At 46.9% G+C, this 26167-nt stretch overlaps 1 protein-coding gene across 1 annotated transcript in view; it reads left to right on the top strand.

Moving 5' to 3' along the window:
- camkmt (calmodulin-lysine N-methyltransferase) overlaps positions 1–11744 on the top strand; it is a 124615-nt gene extending 112871 nt beyond the window's left edge. The window contains exon 12 of the mRNA XM_086045067.1: positions 11701–11744. The gene's annotated coding sequence lies outside the window, so the exon portion shown is untranslated. The remainder of the gene's footprint in view (positions 1–11700) is intronic.
- Positions 11745–26167: the final 14423 nt, after the last annotated feature.

Here is a 26167-nt window from a genome sequence, read left to right on the forward strand (position 1 = left end):
TTATTTGAATTGAAGTAAATTGCTAGGATTGGGTGCAACTTAATTTACTTGGGTGGAATGAACTTCAGGCTAGTAAAATGTATTTATGCCGGTTTGGTCTTTTCACGCTAACGCAGGCGAAAGTCACACCTACACACAATTTAGCCTCTTCAGGTGCCCTCTCGTGCGTGTTTTTGGAATTATGAGAGCACTCAAGCACGAGGAGAAAATGCAAACGCCTCAAAAGAAGGCCCAAGCCCGCATTTGAGCTTGCCGCCTCTCAACCGTGAGGGCAAATATGCAAACCACTGGCACACCCCAAAACAACATGTGTTTTTAATATTTCGTAAAACCGTCTATTCGGTTTTTTGTTTTTTTTTATTTTGTATTTTTTGTCACTTTTCCGAAACTCGTTACAAAGCAATGGGGACCACAGCAAAAAGTATGCAATACCTTAAATCACTTTTTTAATTTTTTTTTTTTATTATAAACGAGACTCATCCATCTTTTATGTTACGTGGCCCCATTTTTAAGGCGAGGCGTGCTCCTTCTTCCTCTCGGGGACATATTATGATATGACATGATATTTGAGCAGTCTTTTAATTACTATGACGATCGGTTGTGCCCACATGGCTGCTTCCCCACAAAGTCAGCTCTCTGACACATTTCCTCTCCACTCGGCCGTGAATGAAACACAAATGAAAGCCATCGCCTGTATAAGGTATCAATCATCGGCGGCGGAGGGGGAAGGAGCGGACAAAAAAAAAAAAAAGGCCTACGACCGAAGAATTTGGGAGATTGACCTCTTGTGAGAAGCGAGGATTAGAGGCCCAACGTAATAATGGGAAAGTCATTGTGTCAGCGGATTACGCAACTATCTTTATTTGACAGCCAGGTCTCTTGTGTGCGTGCGCGCGTGTGTATGGGGGATAAAGTACGTCGAATGGGGACACGCTCATTTTTTCACATTTTAGAGGTGCGCCAACTCTGCATAATTTTGTCTGACAAAAAAATGCTAACACACAATCCAAGACGTCCTAGAGTGGCTAACGAAATTAGCTTGGGTGTTAAAACGTCAGCAAGCAAGGGAGTGTTTGAACACAAACAGTGCTGCATTATATGTAGACAGACAATATGACAATACTCGCCCGCGTATTCTTCATCCTCTGCGGAAAACGACTCGTTACGGCATCTTACTGAGCAGTTGCGGTCACCTTTGCGTTTATGCTGGAAGTGTCCATGTATTAGACTAAAAGTTAACACGATCATCAAATGTCCGAGAGTCGCTTGCGTAATGAGATGTGCTTGTTATTTTACCTGCAAGTGCCGCTCATTGCAAAAAAAAGCAAAAACGCCTCCATTGCGCGATGCTTGACGCAAAATGGCTGCGTGGGAATGTAGCGAATAGCAATTCCCACTCATTTAGAGCCAAAATGGCCGATTATGCCTGGAGAGTCGTTAAGTCCAGTCAAGTTTATTTGTCTCGCCCTAAATCACAGAAGAGTCTCAAAGAGCTTCACAGTTGAAAGTTCAGCGACGCGCCCTTGTCTAAACCCCCCAATCAATCGAGCAAGGAAAAGCTCCGAAAAGCCATGCGGGGAAAATGTTGGTGAAACAGCTTAAGAGTCCATTTAGTGAGATGAAGCACTGCAGGTACAATGGAAAAAACACAACGTATATTTTGGGGCTAAAAGAATCAAGTTGGAACAACTTGCAAATATAAATGATTGACATTTATGCAAATAGAATGCTATTTTAACACCTAGAGCGCCAACACATACAAACAGGGCACGCGGCTCATATATTCTCTCCGCCTGATGGAAAGAAGGAAAAATAAAATACCAGGGGCAAAATGTGCCACACTATTACAGTGACGGGGCATCCTCGTCTTTTTGATGTGAATTCGGGTGCGCTCCAGCTCAGTGCCGCCTGACATGTTGTGGCCCAACGTGGTACTGCACTGAAGGCGGGCAACTCGAAATCTGGAGACTTAACTCATTCACTGCCAGACACTTTCAGAGCCTCTTTTACCCTAACTTTAAAAAAAAAAAATTGAAAAAAATATAAATGAATTCTTGGGAATTGAATGGCTGGACTGTGAAAAGCCGAATAAATTCGTCTTTGGCAGCGAATGAGTTAATAACTGCAAAAATCATCATAGCTGGGAATTCAATGTGGGTGTACCTGATAGAGTGGCAGGTGATCGTCTGCCCGCGTGCAATATTCATATGGCGCTCTTTGTTTTAATGACTATTCAATCAGCGGCGCTGACTGTGTGGAGGTTTAATAATAATAATAATAATAATAATAATAACGGAGCGCACTCTTCATTTGCTCTTTTTTTTTTATTTTTTTTTTTTATAATTGTCCTGCCACCGACGGCAAACAACGCGAGCCGCCAGCGATGGCGACATCACACCCGGTGACAGCGTCCCACTTCGCAATATCGCCGCCAGATGAAGTCGGCGGCGGCGGCGGCGGCGGCGAGACTCCATTAAAACGTCCCCACGTGATACCAATCTGCAACTTTATTATTCGCCGGCGCGTCGGCGAATTATCAGAAAACACAGTCATTAAAAAGCATTTGACCTTTTTGCGGCGAGCGCCGAGAAATTAGCTCCCGTGTCCCGTGGCCCTCCTCCTCCCTCGCTGTTGTGCGAATAAATCACTTGACTGCCAATTGTAATGAAACTCCTCCGTTTTGCTCCGAGTGGCGTTACGGCGCGACTCTGCCTCCACGCCGCCCGAGGAGATAGCGCCGTAATTAAATGTTGCATCTGCCAATTGTCTCACTGCGGCAATGAGGAGGAGGAGGAGGCGGCGGCGGCGGCGGCTCAGGAGGAGACCAGTGCAGGTGAGACAATGACAAGGAGACAGGTAGAAGGAGGCGGACAAATGAGACACTTGGCCTCGCTGTCATCGCGCTAGTCGCTATTGATTTCTTCTGTCTGTCTGCCTGCCTGCCTGTGTGTGTGCGTGTGTGTGTATGAATTGAAATGTCATTAATTAGTTCAGTTCCAGACCCCCCCCAAAAAAACACTTTATTTTGGTGAAATAAGAGTGCAGCAAGTTAATCCTTCCATTTTCATCCGTCTCAGGGGCTTTCGTTTTTTTTCGCCTCCGCCGTCCACTGACGTCAAATTGCCTTCGGGCTCGCATTGCCGTCGTTACGTGACCGAACCCAGAAAACGGGTGAGGTCAAAAGGAATTTTTTTAGCCTCACTAATATTGCCACAACGACAACAAACGGAAGGTCCCTTCATTTACCGACTTACAGTACAGAGTGCTTGTACCGAGTAGAAAAAAAGACAACTTGTGTTACATATTGTTAGCTAGCTAGCGTTAGCTTCGCGTTTACGCTATCAAAACAAGGTGCTCGCAAAGCTTCTGTTTGCTGCGTTTTGAACTACACAATTAGCGAATGATACCTGAAAGAGGCAAAATGTTTGAAAGGCAAAGTTTTAGCGCAACGGATTAGCGACGAACAATTCTTGCGCCCACCGTCATCTCGCGTTTCTGAATGTGTTGGCGTCGTGCTAAACGCTCCCTGGTTCGTCGCCGATCCTGTTTTTTTTCTCCATCAATCCAAATCTCAACCGCTAATTACTTCACGTCGTCATCCTCGGAGGGTGGGAAAAAAGTAACAAGCATACTCTGGCAACTGGCCCGTTCTGTTTTTCAATAAAAAAATGAGTCGGTCAGAAAAAGAAATAATTGCCCAAAGAAAAAGCAACAAATCAAATGAAAAAGAGCAGCAAAGTCTCTCCTTGCTTTGCAACGGTGTGCTCGGGGAGGCTCTCCAATTTGGGCCCGGCCGCCATTTTGCCGGCCGAGCGAGGCCCGCGGGCGGCCGTGCGCCGCCTCGTTGAAAATGGCACAATTTGCATATTTGTGGTCTTGCAGGCCTGCAAGCGCCAGCCCGGCGTCTCCTGCACACCTACGCGGCTTTTGTTTACTCCCGCTGAAATGAGTCGCCACAGATCTGCACGAGCAATTAGCAGAGAGCGCCGGGGGGGGGGTAGGGGGGGTGCAACACGCACACACACACACGCATCACATGACCGCAACCCTCAGAATTTATTTAGTTCTATGTTAATAGAATGTGTGTTGGATTTGGATTTTATGTGATGTATTTTGTCATGATATTCGGCAGTTTTCTCAGCATGTTTTGATTAACAATGTAAATGTATTTTCTTCTAAAGGGCATTTTTTTGTTGTTTTTTTTTTGTTAAATGTTTTCTTCTTTGTTCTTTGTTTTTCTAAAAACGTGCTACATACAGTTCACAACTACAATATGTTCATGATTGATTTCTTATTTTTAGTATATTTTTTGTTCTATAATTATTGTATTGGCAAAAACACTCGCCACCCAAACATCATCATATCATATTCACATTAATGGGATGTCCGTAGCGCGGAGTCGCCATTTAACGTAAAAAAAAAAAGTAAATTGTGGGAAAAAATGGACATACGTGTTTTTCACAGGACAGCGATGATATGCACATTTCCACGATATTGCATGCGTGTCTGTCACACACGCGTACACTCACAGACACCGGGTGTGTTTCACCCGAATTGAATGAACGCCACGCGTGCGTACGCGAAAGAAGGCAAAACAGCCGATGAGGTTGGCAAACGCGGTTGCTTCTGCTCATTCAAATGTCGCCAATCAGTCCAAACGCCGCAAATGTCGTCACGAGCGGAGGATTACGCAACATGCCGATGATGGTTTCCGACAAATAGTCCGCGTTGTTGGAGCACAAGCGCAACGTTTGATCGATTTTGTAATCGTTAAAAGAAAGCCCACTTAGACTGAAAAAAGGGGCGTCACTTTTTCATTTCTGGCAAAAAATGGGCCACGCAGTAAATAGCGCGCGACGGTCTTCAAAGCTTCACCTTTGAACAAATAACATCGTATGTTCTGCTGACTAGGACTTGTTTTGACTCCATTTTTTTTTTTTTTTCTTTTTTTACACGCAACACGCGTGTATGAATAGCGTGTCGCGGCGTGTCAGCCAAAGCGAACAAACAAACGACAGAGGGGATGGTTGGAGGATCAACGGAGGGCTGAGCCAGAGGGAAGACACGCGTTGCCGCCACGCGACTCAATTGGATTTAACGGCAAATCGTAGACAACAATGGTGGAGGTCTAACACCCCCCCCCCCCCCTCCCTGAAGCTAGGACCCGCGCGCACACGCATTCAGCGCGCGGGTCTATAAAGCGCCTCATCTTGGCCAAGGTATGAAATCGCTGTGACTGTAAGCGCCTTCACTTAGCAGCCGTGACCTGTTATCCGTTTAGCGACGGCGTTTTGTGCGCCCGCGGGCGCATGCCAGCGCCGACGACATCCGGAACCAGGCCCGCCGAGCTCGCGTTGAGCCGCGGGCGCGGGAAAAAAAAACAAAAAAAAAACTGTTGCGGCGCGGCGTGCCGACAGGTGGCCAAAAGATTGTTGCGCTACTACGTCAGCGCTTTGCTTTTAATGGAATTGTTCGTTGGCAATTTTTATTTTCTCATCAGCGCTGACCCGATTTAAGTGGAGAATTCAAACGTGTATTCTTTGAATTGTATTTACAGAAGGGCTCGCATTTGGAGCTGGTGCCAAAAAGTCGTCGTTTGCCTTGTCGTAATTTCTGAGCATTTCATTATCAGCACTATTTTTGTCCGGCCCAATTTAAGAGATAATGACACGTTTGTTGAAAATGATATTTACAACTTCTAATTGGCAACACGAGTGTTATAATAGGAAGTGTAAATGACATCATAGTTAGACGTGCAGCAATCCATGGACAACTAATCGATGGTCAAATTCATTGACAACTCTTCTGATCAGCCATTTTTCATTCCGCGACCTGAATTCATTGTTGAATTTCAGCCGCTCGGCAGCAAATTTTTGCAAACATCTGCTTTCACTTTGGAGAATCATCATCAAAAGTTTGGCCAATTTTCCAAACCGGGAACTACATCCTCATCGTCTCAAGTTTAATCCGCAATTGTCTTCCATGTCAATTTGAAATGATGTAAAGAATTGAAAATTGAAAAAGATTTTTCAATAAAGGGATTGACATTTTAAAAGACAAAAAAATAACCATTTCTAATCCGATTCATTGGAAAATAATCAACCGATTCATTGATTATTAAAGTGGGCCTTAGTTGCAGCCCCGATTGATATATAATTGTATCTCATTCAACGTTTTTAAAATGATAAATATACTGCACCACTTTATTGATCTTTTAATGTTTGATTTATTTGATTTGATATTATTCTGCAAGGCTTCATTTTAAGCTTTACAGAATGGGCCAACGGTGAAGCAGCAAATGACGACAAGTGTCAACAAGCGGTAAATGGCCAGACCGCCGAACACGCGCGCGCGCGCGCGCACGCGCACACGCACTCTCAACCTCCCACTGTCTGTAATAGCAAACAAACGATTAGCATGTGAAGCCCAACTCAGACGGGGTGTAAGCAAGCAGATGTCTTTTGTCTTGTAGGACACGCGAGCGTCTTGCCACTTTGTGGCACCCGAGGCCACCCTCGCAGAAGCCGACTCTTCCTCGCGACAATTTCGACACCCCGCCCCTCCCCTCCCCCCCCCTCCCCTCCTAGAAAACAAATACACAATCAAACAACACTAAGCCAATTTCCTCCCTTGCTTGGGCTTGGTCTCGCACACGCCCACAACAAACACACACCTCCTTTCCTGGGGAGTGTGTTGTCGTGCCAACAGAGCTGTGTGGGGGTGCGCGCGCGCGTGTGTGTGACAGGCCCCGATTGCTTCCTCCGCAGTGCTGGTTCTGATCCGGCCTGCAGGCCCGCCGCCAAACTATTTTATCTCTTAATGCATTAGAGTGATCTTCCAATTAGCCCTGTGCTCATAATACAGCACGCACGCACACACACACACACACACACACACACCCACACACACACACGTGCTAAACGCGTGTTTTTGTGGCTTGATGGCAAGCGAGGAAAGTGAAGTGGCGAGGGCGGGTGCTAGGTGGTGGTGTTGTGATAGTTCTGCTCGAGAGGTGAAATGAGGTGCTTATTGTGTGTGTGGGGGGGTGTGCGTTTGTGTGTGTGTGTGTGTGTGGTGAGGGGCTGCGCGGGGTATTAGTGTGGGGGGGAGGGGGGGGTGCGTTAGTCCGGGGCTCCTGTTGTAAAGTTTGCTGATAAGGAGAACCCGGCCCTTGAGCATCCATTCTCCTCGGTGTATTAGCGCCGCCTTATCAGGGGTCCAGATAAAAACCAGCATGCCATTTGCCTTCGGTGGAATTAAGCCCTCCTCTTCCTCCTGCTCTTCCTCTTCCTCCTCCTCTTCCTCCCCTTGTCTGCCTGGGCTAAAGCGGGCGGGCCGCGATTAACCTCGACACTGTCCAATATCCTCAGCAGACTCCCGGCCGCAGATTAGCCGCCATTAGTTATGACCAACTAAATTAACCACCGCCGCCTCCCTGAGAGTGCGGCAGTCACGCACGCACGCACGCACGCGCGCACACACGCATGCAGCCTGACCACCTGTGTGTGTGTGTGTGTGTGTGTGTGCCCGCTCTAGTCGACTGCATCGCCAAACTAAAAATGACAAGAAATCAGCCACAGTACTTATCATTATTCTTGTCTCGACTCAGTAATAATAATAATGATAATAATAATAATAATAATAATAATAAACAATGATGTAGGCAGATGTTATTTTGACCTTTGCCGCCCGATGTGCTAAAAATGCAGAAGGGAACCTCATGAAGTGGCCACTGTGCGGATGGAGGAGGCGGCAAGAGTCAAAATGAAAGATTAGCATAACACACACACACACACACACACACACACACACACACACACACGTGACGGCTCGCGAGCGGAAGCGACGAGCGGTGCCGCCACAGCGAGACGGCTCTTTGTCTTGGAAAGTTGAGGAAAGGATGGAAATTGCACAATGATAACCCCCGTCCCAAAATAGACCTTTTCTGTATTCACTAATAAGGAATATAATATTCAAATACAAACATAAATAACCACATTATACAGCTACAATAATAAAGTACTATTGGAAGTAATATTCTTTCAATTATTTCAATATATATATATATATATATATATATGTATATATATATGTACATACATATATATATATTATTAGTGCTGTCAAGCGATTACATTTTTTAAACTGATTAATCACAAAAATTGACACAATTGATCGCGATTCATCGTATTTTTCAACGACAATTTTTTTACAAAGCTTGCAACCAATACACACACACAATACTACTTTTTTATTGATTATTATTTTTATTTATTGATTATTATTATTATTATTCATTTAAGGCATAACTGACTTGCCTAATGAAGCTAACTTAATGTATTATTTAAATGTCCTCGTTAAATAATTAGTTTTGGTGACTCAAAAATGGGATTGACTTCACTTGACTTATAGTTCTTGAAATAAGCAGCTGATGAGGGTTGAGTTACTTCAGAGAAAATGAAGACAACAAAAGGGAGGAGACCTGAAATTACACCTTTCCTATCATGAAGTCCTCGTTTTGCAAAATGTTTGTGCCACTTTGAGAAGGACGCACGCACGCACGCACGCACGCACGCACGCACGCGCATGCTTGACGTTAGACGCTTGCTGTATTTGCAGTTGCGACACGCTCGCTGCAGTGACAACTCGCCTTCCCAAACCTTTTGGGTTTGTTTTGTTGTTGTTGTTGTACGTGCGTGCCGCTCTTGACGTGTGGGATAATACGCTTGGAAAAAACGTGTTGTCATCTTACCGGGCGGGCGAGCGCGGAGCTTCAAAAGCGGACAAGGCTTGTTGGCCTCCGTCGTGTAAAAAACACACGCGGACAACAAAGCCAAGAAGCAAGCAAACCCCTGCACCCCCCCCCACGCCCCCCCGCCGACCCCGCCCCCCGCCCCCACCTTCCTCCTTGGCTTGCTCTCCCATCGCCACTTGGCTCCCACAATGGCAAACCTGTTTATCGCTGTCTACAATTAAGAGTGTGACATTTGAACATGTTGAATTGAGTTGTGGGGAGCAAAAACAACCCAAAAAATCTCGAGGGAGTCTCATTTGACGTTGCACTCTTTTTAAACAGCCGATACAATACGAGAGGTCTTTCAAATAGTCGTTTTGATTTGTCTTCATTTAATGCGGTACTACAGTTAGCAGCAGTGTACAATAACGCACAAATCTGTCTCTCGTGTTTTTGTGTGCAAATTGTAATAAACATGTTACTGCAATGTAATTACCCAACTTTTATAATGTTGAGCTTGAGCAAGATGGGTTGTATGTCGTTATTATTATGTGTTAGCTTTTATTGGCAAGCGCAAGCATTTTTCACAAAATATGTTGGTGGGCCCCAAAAAAAAAAACAACAACTTACATTATAGGTCAAATATGGAAACACTTTCTCATCTGGGAATTTTTTACTGGCGTAGCTTGCCGAGGTTATCACAGTGTAATTAAAGAACCTTTATCACCTTGTGCACAGACGTTATGTTTGCTTATTTATGACCATACATCTGACTTGATTTATTAGCACCTCAAATTATGGGATGCTGCCATTTGCTGCTGCCATCAAGCGCAGACCTGTCTGAAACTGACTCGTATCTCAAATATTAGCTTGCAACCCAAAGCGTAACTTGGACTGTTTGACGTCTTGTCGCTTGGAAAACCCAAATGTGCCACGGTACAACTGTGTAGTGATAAGCATGTTATTACAGTGTAATTACACAACCTTATTAACTCAAGGCAGCATGGGACTTACTACCTTTGCCTGTTATTTTTGCCGCGTTTATTTGTTTGTTAGCAGGAAAATACTCCCGAGCCACACAAAAAATCGTCAACTCGTCAGGTATGCCTCCAGGAAGTCCATTTGGCTGTTTCTCAATGTCGGATGGAGGCGGCCGAATTTGACTTGACGAAGCGTTTCCGACACGAAGCCCACCGCGGCGGCCCGCCAACGGAGCATCCGTCACGCCGCGACGGCTTCCTCCTTAAGAGAATGAGTAATCGGCAAACCGGCAGCCATTTGCCGCCTGTCGCTCAAAGTCCCCCCCCCGCCGCCGCCGCCGCCGCCGCTATGTTCGCTATCACACCTCCGCCCGCCACCGAGCCCCTCGTTCCCTTCCTCTCCTCGCCTCTAATACCAATTTAAATGGCTCGCCACGTGCCTTTTCCTCCCGCTGCCATTATTCCAAAAGATCATAATAGTTTTCCCTCTGCCCAAAGCACAAAAAATCAATTATTTCCCCACAAAGACTTGAAAGTACTTAGCTCGGGCCTGCGAGGGGAAAAGCTGTGGGTTATATCAAATTGAAACTGCACTCATTACACAGGCACACAATTAGTTACCTCTGGTCTGCCTGCCGCGCTTTAATTTGCGCGGCCGCCGTATCTGTATTATAACAGAAACAAGCATGCAAATGCTATTGTTGGGGATTTAGCGGAAATCAATCGGACGGGCGTCAATGGGCGAGCGGCGTTTGGTGGCGCTGTCACTCAAAATCTGCTGCCGGCGGGCGACTGATAAAGGTCTGAATTGAAATTAGCGCGGCCGAGCCGGCCGCTGACATCACAAGTGACATCCCAATAAAAGGCGAGCCGAGCGCGGCTTCGCGCTACGTGGCATTTCTTCTCGCGCGCATTTTCCTCTTTCTGCTCATTGTGTGCACTCGTGTAACCGTGTTTTGCATAAAGGGATTAGGAGAGCCTTAATGAGAAACTGTAATTGTTTTGTTTGGGATTTTTTTTTTTTTTTTTCCCCCTTCTTTTTCTTCCTCTCCCCCCTCCCAGCACCGGCTCGCTCGCTCGCCCGCTTGTTTGCGCCTGTGAGAGAGAGCGACGCTGAAAATATGCCTTGAATGAATGTTTAATGCGCAATGAATGCGCCATTGAAATCATATTGTGTGTGCGTGCGCGCCTTTCTATATATCAGAAGAGGGCTGGTGTGTGTGTGTGTGAGAGAAGACGGATGTTACGAAATACGTCCAGTAATGAGCCAAGAGTTGCTTGTGAACAATGGACGCCGGCTCCTCTTGCGCGAGTGTTAGCGAGCATGCGGCTGCTGATTTAAGGCAGCCTGGATATTAATACGGGCGGATTAGCCCGCAAGTCTTAATACACACCGGCTCACAAATCAAATATGATGTGAGGGGGGACCGCATCGGAAATGCTGCGCACAAACTCGGTTTGGTGAAATGTCGTTCGTTCTTTCCCGCTTCTTATCGTCGCTGCCCTGTGAAAAACACAAAATGGAAATAATGGACATTTTTTTTTTTCAATTTTCTTATTCTTCCGTGAAGGGCGTTTCCACGCTACAGTCATCACATTAACGTGAAAATTCAAAAATGTTCTAAAATTGGACATAGGTGTAAAGTGTGTTACACTTGTGTGTTATATATACACACACACATGCAGTATGTACACTATATGAGTGTATGGCGCTTGAACTCAAATATAGGTTATGAAGGCCTATTGAGACCTGAGGGGAGGGGGGGCATCAACCCCCCCCCCCCCGCCCTTTGACCTTATGTGCCAATGAGATGTTCACTTTGGCAGCCATGTTTGGGCCCGGTCCTGCAAACAAAAGCGCCGTGGCCCGGGCTGAGCCAGAATGAAGTGGGCCAAAGTATGCAGGGGAGGGGAGAATGTGCCCTTTGTTGCCCCCTGGCCCATTCTCTCCGCCGCTCATATCCTGCCCCCCCCCCACTCCCACAGTACTGAGCGGACCGAGGAAGGGGCGGCGGCGGCGGCGGCGGCGGCGGCCTCATTGAGCAGCGGTTAAACGTTTTCACAGCGCCACAAAGCCGGGGCGGAGCAGGCAGGTGCACGCCGGGCCCGGAGAGGAACCCAGGCAGAACAACAGGTTGACCTTAAAGGGACTGCAATCATGTAGCACCATTAACCCCCCCCCCCCCCCCTCCCCGACAACCTCCCCCACCCCACCCCACCCCCACCGCGCTGTGGCTTTCCTGCTTTCTTGCCCCGTCCCTCTTTCTTCCTCGCATGCACGCCGCTCACACTGGCTGGCAAGCTCACACCTCACTGGCACTCATTTCACATAGATGGCAAGTCAAGTGCAAGTAAAACACGCACGCACGCACGCACGCACGCACAACAGAGTGGCGTATAATACCTCAAATCACACATGCTAAGATGAGCACTTGTGTCATAATATGGACACACTCAGGCGGGCGCACACATTGTCTTTCTTCCGGACCAACCAAGTGTGTGATGATCAGTAGGAAGGCTGCAACACTGGATGGAGTGTGCGCGTGAGTGCGTGTGCGCGTGCGCGTGCGTGTGGTGCCGGTGGGGGGGGGCTGTCTCGCTGTCATTTATCGACAGCCGGGGAGCAAATCTTATTCACTAAAGGCCTTTTAGAGTTGATTTGCAAATGTGTTGTCTGTGTGTCTTTGCCTCTGTCTGCTTTTTTTGGGCTCCGTTCACTGCCATTGACGTATTTATTTGTCTTTTCACTGTCCAGCCATTCAATCCCAGGAATTTATTTCTCTTTTTTTTTTTCACTTTTTTTTTTTTTTTAAATGTTCGGGTAAAAGAGGCTCTGAAAATGTCTGGCAGTGAATGAGTTAAATCGGATCGGATTGTTTTGAATGATGTGCTTCGGTCACAAGTAAAGCAACTGTCGTCAACACAAAAATGGCCGGCCCGTGAAAAGTGAAAATCCATATACGATTGGCGCCCATTCAAATTTATTGGGAAAATGTGGGTGGGGTGGATTTTTGTTGTAAACCCCCCAAAAATTGTGAGGGGGGAAATCCACAAACAGGTGAATCTGTAGGTCCCCAACCACTAGTAGCAGAGGAGAAATGTTTATAATTTAACAAAAAACTTTTGAATTTTTGGGGGGGGAAATCTTTTTTTTTTTTTTCTGAGCGGCCATACAGTGTGCGTGCGCAGCGGGGGGGCCACATGCCGCCCGCCAGTTGCCCACCCCTGTGGTATTCTAATGCGCAGCCCTACATTATCTCTCGTCCTTGCATACTTGCTCGCACGTTGCTCGTAAACCAAATCCGCACGTCATCTCCCGTCGGTGATCGATGACTCAGCAAACATGAAACGTCCATTAAACAAGGTTAGCATACTGACCGCTATTGATTTTGCCCTTTTTCTTGATCTTCGCCTTCCGCTTTGAAAACACCTTTTTGTCCAATTCTTCCCTTCCGGATGAAGGAGGACAATCTTCTCCCTGTAGTCTTTTAGCTTCCGGCAAAGTGAGCAAGCATTTCGCTGTGTCAACACAACAAGATCAGCGGCATTATTTAGGGAAAACTTTGGACTATGGAGGCGCTCGTTTCTGTTGCGCATGCACATTTTGTCCACTAGGGTAGTTGTCTCCCACACACACACACACACACGCGCGCACGCGCGCAGCAGCCGGCAGACAAGGTCATCCCATCCCAGTGCAGTGCCATTAAGCAAAGCAAACAGAGCTTCGAGTCCCGCGCGGCCGCCTCGCTAATGCTACGTGATATTAGCGTGGGCAAATCAGTTCGCATCTGACTCAAGTCGGGCCTGACGGCCGCCGCAACCGCGCGGCCCTGCGTGCACGCCGCTCGCCGATTGTCCTCCATGCCGAGGGATGACAGACGCCGCGCACTTGGGACGATTTTGTTCATTAAGGACGGCGCTATGCATCGTTTGGACGCGAACAGTCGTCGCTTGCCATCTTTGAGTCAATTTGGCTCTCTCGGTTCAAGAAGCCGAGCGCCGCGCTGGAAATATAACGACGGTCGGTTGTCGTCGTATTTTAGTTGTGCAAAAAGAAAACCAATCAGAGTTGGTTTTGTAAATCCAAATCCAAATCCATCTGAGCTGGGTTCATTGAAGACTCATCATTGTCTTGATTTTTTTTTTTTTACAAAACTCTTCTTCGGTTGATGGAAGAAACGTTTCAACGTTTACAAAACCATCGTTTTCAGTTTGATATTTGATATTTTTGAATTTATACATGTTAGTTGAACTGAAGACCCTAAATCGGGGGGGCCCAAGTCAGGTCCTCGGGATCCCCGAATTTGCCCAATTTTATTACATCGTGGCTGCACAAATTGAAGTCGTCTATACAACGACGGATTTTATTGTGTGCAGCCACTCGATGAATTCAAATTGAGTAAGTTCAACAAAAACATTTTTCAGTGCATGCCGCCTGTTTTCGATGTCTCCCTCCTCCAACCCAGCTGATTCCAATGTTCGGGATTGTTCTCAGGCTTCTGCAAAGCTTGCCGATGAGCTCATCGTACCAAACCAGCTCAGGTTCATTGAATCATCTCAATTGTTTTCTCTGTTTCCCCAAAACACGTAATTGCAGACCGTGGAAGAGAGGTTCATTAGGTGTATACAAGGTGATGATGCATGGAAAATGTCTCAGGTAACTGCACTGCTGTTAAATCATCAACATGATCACATTGCTCCCGTCAGAAAAACGAGACATGGCCGTCCGTCCAACGCACACGTCCACACTTGTCCTCTAGTCAACCTTGTAAATTACACATTTGAAGAAACCCTTCTCAGATGTCGTTTTTTTTGGGGGGGTTTTTTTTTGCATTTAGCAGTCTTTGAAGATGCCAAGCACCCAGACCGGTCCAGGTAATTGTGGCCCTTCCTCAGGACGTGTCCAGACAGCCACAACCTACCCATTAATAGTTGTTCACATCGGAAAATATTCCGAAATTGGTTAAGAGGGGATTCCCGCAGTCCTAAATCCCATCGGGCTGGCGCCGTAATGACTTGTTCTCGTTGGGTCTCCAAAGTGCCCGGTTTTACTTGTGGATTGGCATTTAAAGGATTAGCTAGCTTACATTCCTGTGTAATTAGACACCACAGCTGTCAGTCAAGCACAAGCCAAAAGCTGATTGGCCGAGTGTCAGGATGCAGCATTTCTAGAGGGGGGGGGGGGCGTCCCCCGCCAGCCATTGTGCCTTTGAATCGGGAGGAAATCGTTCAAGTGGAGGGAAGCCGACCTGGTAACGAGAGCGACCGGGAGCCGCGGACGTCAACAACAAGGAGGCTAAAACCAAAAGGTTGTCGCACAACCGGGACATAAGCTAAATGCGCTCTGTCTGATCTGGATCATATCGTCAGCGTTGATGAATGATAGATGAGAAGAGCATTACCAGCCCGGTGCTGCAGCCTCCCTCCAAAAACAACACTTAAAAAAAAAAAAAAAAAAAAAAAAGCAGTCATGCTTACCCCCAGAACTCTGTCCTACACTTGACCCAGACATAACTGGGATTTTGTACATTCCTCACATTTGAGCCTCTATTTGTCCTTGAAAGTACAGAAAATTCACTTGTCATCAATTCAAGTACTTAGTAAGTCATTCGAGTACTTACTTAAGCACTTGCTATTTTTATTGCCGCAAAGAAATGAGCTCCGGTAACTTCGGTGGGAAATGCTGAGACGTATTCGAAACATCTGCGACAAGGTGTGGAATTAGGCGGTCAGCACATCCGAGCCATTATCCCCCCCCCCCCCGGTAACGTCGCTAAAATCCAGCGACTTTTATGAATTCATGCGGTCGACCGCTGTGATATTTGCGCCGTGACATTTAAAGCGGAGACTGAGACCGTGGAAGCTAATGGAAGCTTAAAAAAGAACAAGAAGGCTGCAGTCAAAAGAACGAAATGCTGCGTTATTTCATCATTTCTGCCAAATAAAATCTTTGTTATCCTCTCCAACGCAAGGGTCAGCCAAAATGAAATGAGAGCTACTTCTTGGCTATACTGGTTAACGCGAAGGGCTCCCATTTTGAGACACACTACTGAGGCAACCCGTTTGCCCCGAATGCGATTGATGATATATTATCAATAATAACGAATGATATGCGTCTCTGTGAAGACCATCTTCGCAATTTCTCACCATAATCATCAATAATGATTTAACAAAGTAGGAAACAGATCAATATGCAACACTTTTAAGTCAAGTCAAAAGGGACAAGGGAACAATGGGCACAACAACAGTAGATGTGACGTTTTCTTTATTTTTTTTATAAATCTTTTTTATAAAGTGTCTTCGTTTTCAATGAATCTCCTCTACAATATTCAACAGCGCTCTGCGGGGCGTCCGTCGGGGCCTGCAGTCTAGCCACGTGGTCCTTGGGGGGGCAGGGGGGCGGGGTTACCTGGGGCCCGTGGGCACCATGTTGGTGACCCCTGCGCCACACTTTAAGAAAGCCTAACTTCTGTAACGTCAACAGCTCGGAATTTGTAAATCGGTTCACGCATTTCGACTCAATAGTCCCGTCCACACCGTCCCGTCAAAGCCAAAAGGTAAGCAGAGCTGCATCGTGTTTTGTCGGATGCCTTAGCTTTTAACAACGCTCTGTGAAGTTATTCGAATTTGTCGGCGTGTTCTCTATTCGTCGCAATGTTGCGTACAAAGTGCTGCCTCCACGAGTGAAAATATCTTTCTCGTCTTCTGGGGCGCTTGCTTTTCTCCCAAACTCTGGGCTGCGCTTTCACATCAATTAGCCGCTTGGCTCGTTGAACTACCGAGCTGCAACGGACCGGGCACGTCTGGCCCAAAGTCAGCTATCCTGCGTGTATCAAACCTCCAAAGTTAAAGCTGCTTTTTTTTCCCTACAGTGAAAGATCACAAGTACCTTCAACGTGCTCGATCCATATCAATTCACCGTATGCCCAAAAGTTTTGCCGTCAAATCAATGGAGTTTCCATCTTCCCTTTTGGCCGTACCTGACATTCTCTTCCGAGGCGATAATTACAAACCCAGTGGAGAGTGAGCGGCGGAAGGCCGTCGAAAGAAAAGATCACTGATTGAATAACAGCGGCGGGATGGCAATGAGTCACGATGATGCCCATTATTATGTTAGACCCACAAAAGGTCGTTAAGATACGGCAGCATTAAGATAGCGCCGACGAGAGCTCAAATACGCAGGCGGGGGTGGAAATTAAGTGCGCGTAAGGACCTTTTTTTTTTTTTTTCCCCCTTCTTTTTTTCGCCTCGCTTCTCCCTTTCCCCGCCAATCTGTCTGTGAAATCTACTCTTGCCACCAGTAATTACAATGAACAACTTCATCTGGCTGCGGCCCAGATAAGGCCGTCCCCGCGATCTTTATCGCCGTCATCACAGGACAAACGCCTGCTGCCCAATTCGGCCCTAATCTTCTGCGTAAACAATACCGATATTTCACCGCCGCCAAGGAGGACGAGGGGGAGGATGAAGGTTTGAGTTGAGGACTGTGGCGGCAGGGACGGGAGCTACGAGCTGATAGCATCACTCCCTGATTGAGCCTGCATGCATAATGATATTATGTGGCCGCTACCTCTTATACACCATGCAGGCTATTTTGGAATGAAAATTTTGCTCATTTTGGTCCTTGCATCAGTCGCATTATGTGGCGTTTGCGGTTTCCTGCACCCGCACAAGCTTTCTATAAAATCCAAGGCAAGAGCATCAGTTTTGTTAGCGGTATGAGCGGTACTAAATGTGCGGTCGGGCTGTGCGTGAATCGGCGGTGACTCGGAATTGTGAATTGGCCGTTAAAAACGAACGCTGAATCCGAACTTTGGTGTTTGGTTAGGTGGTTTCTCACGCCGTCCTCGGAAACAAACAAAGTCGGTCGCCGGACCTGAGGGACAGCTAGCTTAGTGCTAGCTAAGACGAGGCTAGCGCAACACAACGAGGATGGGTTTAAAATGGGACGAAAGAGGAGGGAAAAAAAAAAAAAAAACATGCCGGGTTCTGCCGTTGGCCGTTGGCACGGCATCCCGGAGGTTCAAGTAAATTCTTTTCAACTAAAAAGGAAACCTTTCTGTGGGGTGATACGACGCGCCGCTGTAGGCTCCACTCCGATACTTTAGGATCAGATTTTGAATATAGCTTTGTAAACGTATGATGACGATCAAGCGCTATATAAGTGCACTCAATTTAACATTTTCATATAACTGGATTCTGCATTTGTTGAACAACACTAACGGCGGGCAAATGGAGATTTCGGGTGTGAGTCCCAGTTTGCTTCACCAGTCAGACACATCAATGAAGGGCCATGCGATTTGTCCCGGCCAATCAACAAAGAAAGCAAACAATACCGTCTAATTCATTGAAACAATGATATGAATGTCTATGCTTTCATATTAACGTCATTAGAATGATTTTTAGAATTGTAAGTTATTGAAGTAAGACTTTGTACTGCAAGCTGCCAAGGCTTGTAAGGACAAGTGGCATTTTTAATGGATTTATGCACAATATATTGTAGTTCAATGTTAAATTAGTCCTATTTTTGTTTTTTTGGGGGGGTTCTGAGAGAAATCACATGGTTTGACACTAACAAGTGCCTCATTTGGTCCCGCGCCTGATTAGCGGCTAATTAGGGGATTTATTTTCAATCAAAAGCTGATGCCTTACTGGAATAACATTAGACAACAAGACCTTCGTCGTGAAACAAATAGATTATTTGCTTTAAGTAATCTCAGCACCATGTTAGCCATGCAACCTAGCGCCTCAGCATTTAGCCATCTCTTTCCTCCTCAACTGTGATGGCGGGGCAGAATCGCTCCCCGAGACGGCCGCAGGCTCTGGTCCGGGCTGAGGAGGATTAGAAATCAACGTTGATTTAATCACTTACACCTCCTCAGCGCAGGTTAGCGAGGGACACACCACCGCGGCAAGCGGTGTCTCCGAGTGTCACCTTAAACGCCGTCCACTCGGTCCGGAGTGGCGAAATGAGCCGGGACATTTCTGTTGTCATCACAACACAAACGGCAGTGCTGAGGCCATCTGTTTCCAGGGCGAAAATGTCCAACAAGCAGCTTCACAGCCTGTTGTTCATCCCTCTGCTCTTTTATTTGACTCCACTTTCTGTCGCGCAATAACACGAAGGGGATGCGAGGCCTTGATGATGCCGTCCAGGCAAGAACAAGAGTTTTCTTAAATAAAGAAAAATAGAAAGAAAAAAAATAAAGACAGACACAACTGAGCGATGATGAACTTAATTTGTTAGTGCGTTTCCATTTTACGTTACATGAAGAGGATGAGGCTGAGGGGGCTGACAATGAAAAAAATGATCATTTATTTATAATTTAGTGAAAGGTTTGGACCATGAAAATTATTTTCATGGAAATGAATTTCTTAAATGAAGTTTTATTTTATCAACCCGTGTTAAGTAAATTGTAATGATTGTTTTGCACTAATTGCATAATCTGTCCTCATTTTTTTTACTCTACAAAATCAAGATTTCATAATAATCATAATACCCCAAAAAAGATATAATACTGTGAAGCAGTAATGTGTAATATTTCTGAATTCAGGTTTAGGTTCAGCAACATTCAGCGTTGCCAATCGATTCTTTTATTTTTTTACATCGATGCATATTTTAAGCATTTATATCGATATAAAATCGATTTTCGATAAATTGTTACATGCCTAGTAGATATAACAAGTTTCAAAGACAGAAAGAAATGAAAATGTTTCCATTTTCCCTGATTATGAGCAAAAAGTGTAGACAATGTGAAATTAGATATGAACGAGAGACGATAAACGTATTTCTGAATTTCCACTAATGGGATGAAAAAAATCCATTACCACGCCACTGTAGTCTTATCTTCAAGGGACTAAAGTGCTGAGTGTGCAAAGTGAGAATTGTTTTAACGCCTGGATTGTGTCAAATATTATATTGGACTTTTAGCATCGCGTATAGAAGGAGGACTTCCATCCCCTTTGATTTGACTCTAATTTGCGATGAAATAGAGAAGACGGCGTGAAATTTGATGTCAATAAACAATAGGATGCGTGTTTTTGGCCGAATCTATCACGTGATGAGCGTTTAAGCCCGGTGTGCGTGCGTTTTGTGATTTTCGAACCGTCACACCAGGCTCACAGCATGACCGGCTTACCGGCCGCCCCCTGACGGAAGATTGCCCGCCGCGTAAACAGCACACTCGCGGGACACTTCATTAGGTACGCGTTCAGCGATTTTTGCAGCTGACGCGAGAGGACTGGCTGCGATAAGACAAAGAAGCTCATGTCTGGCTGTTTTGTGACTAAAGGAGCGGACAATGAGGGAGTCGCTTCGGCCTGGGCTTTCGCAGCCGACGTCATGTCTTTGTGGAGCCGGACACTCGAACCCGGTGACTGAGGCAGACGGACGAGTCCCGCGTCATGGCTCTCTGCTTGTGTTTGGGAGATCCGCGACGGTCTCGGGACAAAAGCACCTCGGCCGGATGACTCATCTGCCCAGCTGGCCGTCCTGGCTGACTCAGGCTTTCTTGTCGATCCTCTTTTAGACGTGACTCAGTGGGCGCTGGGGCGAGCTGTGATTGGAATGGAGACAAGTGGCACAAAAGGGGGGAAGTGGACGCAAGGAGGGAGGGCTCGGATGTCCGACATGCGCTGTCAGTGCAGTGGCAGTGAAGACTGACACCAGGGGCGGCCCACCTCGGCCTGGCCCACAAACACTCACCTTGTCTGGGCCAGTGAGCGTCAGTGGTGAGACGTTAACAAATACGCATTTAGCTCGATTTTTTTTTTTTTTTTTTACCAGGGTCATTTATTGGTAATAGTTTGGGATTTTGCTTGAGCTTTTTAATCCAGTGAGTCCTCGTTCGTTTTTTGAGACGGTTTGTTCGTTTTTAGGCTGCGTTCGGAAATGAATGTGAGCGGTAGCGTTGTAGTCAAGACCACACCGACCGAGACCAAGACGTTATGGAGACCAAGACTGTATGGAGCAAAGTAAAATCGCACACCAAAAAAAAAAAAAACAGACCAAAAAGACCGGTGTCTTTTTTTCATTATGTTGGCAACAAAAGCAAATTCTGCTGTTGTTTTTGAAATATTACAATGAAACAAATCTCAAATGTAAGCAAAGTTATATAACTTCTTACACAAGTTATGCAATCATCCTCTTTAAAACTTTGCCGTATAAAATGTCGTGCCTTTACTCGACCGATCTTGATCAAAAATCCTCGGTCCGCACTGTCCCGGATCGAGAAAAGACCCAGTCAAAATGCCTTTGATTCCGAGAGGAGACCGAGACCCTTAAAAAGTGTTCTCAAGACCGGTCTCGAGAACTACAACACTAGTGAGCAGAGCGCGCTCTGCCTCCACATAGACGAAACGAAACGGCCACTTTCTTACGACGTTAAAATCTTTCTTTTTAGTTGAAAATAGCTTCCCTTAAGCAGAAACCCATGTTGCATTGTAGCCCAAGGTACAATTCTGGCGTCTTAAAGCACCCTTTGATGCTGTAAATCCACAACAAGGATTTAGTCTTCGTTTAGCATTTCACAAGCGTTTATAAGGGCGGGAGCCGTTCATTTGGGCCGGGATTCACCTATCGCCCCGAATCATGGAACGTATCGCACTGGGCTTTGTTTGTTTCCATTAACTGTAATAAGCTTCATCTTCAAATGTGATGAAAGTATCCGCCGGGCTATCGACACTTGGCCCCAAGTATTACTCCCAGCTAGTGGAAAATGAGCCGTAGTGAGTCCAAAAAGTGCAAGTGTTGAGGGATGCATCGGCGGGTCTGGTTTTGGACGTTCCAGAGACAAAAGCAAGCGGAAGCGCTCGCTCGATTGGCGTGCGGCGCGGCGCCGTCTCCTCTTGACCGTCCTCGCTCAATTATTCACATCATGCGACGACGGGGAGCCGAGCGAGACGAGCTGGAGAAGGCCAAGCTAATTAAAGTCGCCGTATTCAAAGTGTGCCGCTGTCTCATCCGGCACGGGAGGAAAGAGAGATCAGCGGTGATACCTTTCCTCTCTCCTCCCGCCTCCCCCGCTCTCGCTTCACTTATCCTCCGCTCCCCTCGGCTTTCTGGGGAAAATTACAACCTGACTGCTGGCTTTAATATTTCAGCATCTAAGTGAGTGTGACAGGCTCTTCTTTGTGTCACCCCCTCGCCGCCGCCGCCGCCGCCTCGTCCGCGCCGCCCCAACCTCCTCGTGTCGCTTTCTTATCGCTCGCCCAACGCTTCAACTTTTACCGTGTGACAAGACAAGTGGGTTTGGAGGACGAGGGAGGCGGGCGGGGGGGGGGGGCTGGGCCGGGGAGGTAAAAACAAATCAGGCTCAAAGGCGAGCTATCAGCCTGTCTCTCCCTTTCCTCGCGACGCAAACACGACAACGAGCCCGCAATGAGCGGCGGCAGGTATTGCCGGGCCCCGACGGATGCCGCTCGCTCGCTCGCTCGCTCGCTCGCTCGCTCAGGCCCGACTGCGCGCGGGCAGCGCTCGGCCGTGACAGGCCGTCAAGTGATCTCATCCGCGGAGACAGACACGCGCTCGGCGCGGAGGTGTGTGCGACTCGCCTCCCGGGCCTGAGACACTTCCTCTCAAAACACGACAAATACGGGGGGTGGTGGGGGGCGGCGGGGGGGGGGGGGGGGTAATGCACTGTCAGCCAAGTAGGAATGCGTAGACGGTCGGATTGAACGGCGCCTCGCTGTTTAGTCAAAGTGCTTATCATATTGACGATGTGTGGGATATTCCCGGACTATTTTACAAAGAGCGGTCCGGACGAAGCTTTGGCCGCGTGTCAAAATTGAAGCGGCTTGGGGTCATTTTTGTGGCCCACTGAAGCAAATGAACTCATTCATGCAAATTTTTTTTGTCTCTTCAACGTCCAGCCATTCAATCCCAGGAATTTTTTTTTTTTTTTTCAAAAAAGAGGCTCTGAAAATGCCTGGCAGTGAATAAGTTACGTGTGTCCACTTCAAGGTACTTGTTAAATGGATTAGTTCTTTCTATTCTAGCAGTACTACGTTTTAGTTATTGCTAGAATTTTTCACCAAATTTTCTCAGGAAGCTGGCATCTCACTGAGCGACAAATGCTCGCGACTGTAGCGGATTTTGGGGTTTCCGTCAGGGTTCGTAAAAGCTCGCAAATATTTTTCACCGATAATTTTGTCTTGTCGCAAGCAGTTTGGGGCTGGATGTCGACAAGAACTGCAACGGGAACGATACTAAATGCAAATCAATTGAAAGAAAACCCTGCAAATAGCGATATAACAAAAGAACTCGAGCTGTCTTTGGATCTAAACCGAAAAGAAAGCTCATTCGCGTAGAACACGTAGAGCACGGGTGTCAAAGTGAAGGCCCGGGGGCCAGATGTGGCCCGCGAAAGCAAATCCTGATCCTTGCGAAAATTTGCACCAAAATTCCAAATTATCATCTGTGATAAATAATAGCTGAGATTCTGCGAGAAATGTTTGGTTACCCTTGTCACAGTTACATGAACAATTGTTGAGCAAACCTTGTCTTCTGATTTCAGAACTAACGATGTGATGATTAAACATTTATTTGGGTCCCTCGGAGGGAAGCCGTAACGACAAAGTGGCCCGTGACAAAAATGAGTTTGACACCTCTGTCGTAGAGCAGCCTTAATAGGGGAAAGATTTTTTTTTAACGTTTTTTTTCATTTGTTATTAAATAAATAATTAAGATAAATGCAATGACAGAAACATGACATTACCACTCGCTTTTTTTTCCGTCTGTACGTCGTCATCGCGGTTGGACATCATCGTCGTTGTTGATCATGAAAATAACGTACTCGTTCAAGAAGCTGAAGACGGCCTCGACAATTCGGAAGCCAACGTTTTGACATGATCCGTTACACATGCGCAAGGACGGACGGCACTTGTCGGCGGCGAATCGGCAGTCAGGGTGGCTCCTTGCGTTTTGTTGTTCGCCGGCATTATGATCCGCATCAATAATTGAGCCGCTCTGCGCGAGCGCCGCCTCGTTCTATTTTCATGGCTGCCATTTGATAGCCCGCTCCGCTTCCACCTCTCTGAAAAGACGCCGCAGATTCACGTCGGCGCAAACAGCCCCCGAGGAAGCGTGTCCCTTTTATTCCAATCAGCCGGCGGCCAGCAACACAACGGCATCCAGGCACGACACGCAACTCTCGAAAAAGTCAACATTGATCATATAATTTACTCCTCTCTATCGAGCCACAATGCTATTGATCAAATAATTCCATATGCGGGCCAAATTGCTAAAATGGGGCTGCTGCGCTTAAAGCTCGCGCCGTAATGGTTTTGCCATTGATTGCACCTCGCCTCGGCCCGGCCCGTCGCTTCCCCGCGCAAACAAACGCCGGCATGCAGCGGCGTTGGGCTGACGCCTCGACGCGCACGCGTGAAGGTGCGCCGGGGTGGCGGCTCGCCGCTCCATCTGTGCGCTCATCACATCTTTTGTGTTTTTTTGCGGCGGGTTCCCGAGTGGAGCGGCTGAGTGGCAGGCGTTTTTTTTTTTGTTTTTTTTTTAGGAATGACTGGAAGATTAAGCCCCAGTTGAGTGGCCAATTTGACCCCGTTTTCACTGGGCTGACCGATTTCCGCCTGCGGTCGCTCGCGCGCGCGCGCGCGCGCACACACGCTCACTGTGGATGCGCGTGCGTGTTTGTGTGTGACACAGCTGCTCACATCAGCAGAGCGCGTGCGGTACCTGTAGACACAAACACACACTGGTCTCCGTTGCTGTTTTGACTGTGGTTTCGCTTGCTAAGTAGGGTGACCACGTGTCCTATTTTTCCCCGATCATGTCCGCTGAAAAGCATCAAGCCGGTACATGAGTTTGAACGCGTTGCTCTGGAGCGTGTGTTGCTCTTATAGTCCAACGGAAACGCCAGTGGCAGGCATGTTGGCGCAGGTTGGATTCTGGCACGGTGACCAGATGTCCTCATTTCCCTGGATGTTTACTGTACATAATGCATCATGTACTTCTGTGGCTTGTGTTTCTCTTTTGCGCAGTCCGACATCATCGGCAGGCTTTTCAGCGATGAAAATCTCAGCCTGGTATGAAAGGGATGACAATGAACTTGAAGTGTGACCTTAGTTTTCAAAATCGCCCCAAAGTTTATAATCTACCTTGAGCAAAGAGACCGGATGTCCCAGGAAGGACGAAAATCATCAGGCCAGGATTTTACACTACGTACAGGAAGTCCGTATGTATTTTTGCGTGGCTCGCCTTTCGGTTTCAACAACGAACGGCGATCCGCGAGCATTCAACGATTCAACGAAAATTGCGAATGTAAAAATGCCCCGACGTGGCATTTCAATCTCATCAAATATTGAATACCGGTCCCTTGAATTGACAAGGAAAATTGGATCACAACTAGAACTGGTTAGAGAGATGACCATTTGCCAGTTCAGCTACCTTCTGTCAAACATAATTAAAAATCCAAAAGGGTCTTGCTATGACATCCCCGAAAGGCTGAAGATCAGCTAAATAGATGGCATCAAAACCCGTACCCAGATGAACGTCCGTGGCCATCTTGTCGTCAAAAGCACTCTTCATAAACAATCCCTAAATGCGTGGAGTCGTTTTCTTGCGTTTGCAGCCCGATGACGAGCTTTGGAAAGTGGCGAATGTCCGCTAACGGTGGGAGGAAGATGGAGTGTGACAGAAGAGGAGACGGGGTGAGAGTCCAGCTGGTGGCGAGACGTCCGAGTATGACACCTCCTGTCTCGCTGCAACGGGTCCTCGCTGGCCTGCGCTGCAACATACATGACAGCGCTGTCACACTCTGTTACGATCGTCCACGCCACCGCCGCAGTCTGGCATGAGGCCAACCGCAAAGTCACTCAGCAGAGAAGTACGAAAAGCATACCTTCGACACGCTTCTGTGGCCCTTTTAGAAGGACGCGCCGCCACTTTCTGGAGCGCAAAGACAAAGCTTCCGGCCAGGATTTGATGACTTCACTCGCCATGTACAAATGAAGCTAGATTGCGCCTCGGCGTATTTTGAAGTCATTGTTTTTCATGGCTCTTCTTTGATGGCAAGTTTGAATTTCGAGCTGTGCGCCTTCAGTGTGCCACAAAATGCCAGGGGTAGGTTCCGCAACAGGTGGAGTCTTTTTCAGCTATGAATAACAGCGCATTGTAAATTCCGTAGTGTGCAAGCTTTTAGTGGTCAAGCTTAAAAACAAACGAAAAATATATATATATATATATATATATATATCTCAAAAGCCTGATGTTATAGTAAGGACGATTTTGAAATCGGCGTCAAAAATACCTTTAGGGACACGAAAAGCCATCTCCGATTCAAATTTGCTGCTGTCGTAACATCTACGCTAATGTGCGTTAGCACGTCGAAGGCGTTTTGCATTATATGTTAGCATTAAGCTAGCAGCCTTCCCGTAAGACAAAGTTTTAGGGTTTGGTTGACGATTTTGCTGTTTAAATATCCAATTTGTCATTTTC

This window comes from Filicampus tigris, chromosome 11 (assembly GCF_054856515.1).
Source record: "Filicampus tigris isolate MCC_2025a chromosome 11, RoL_Ftig_1.0, whole genome shotgun sequence".
NCBI classification, from domain to species: domain Eukaryota; kingdom Metazoa; phylum Chordata; class Actinopteri; order Syngnathiformes; family Syngnathidae; genus Filicampus; species Filicampus tigris.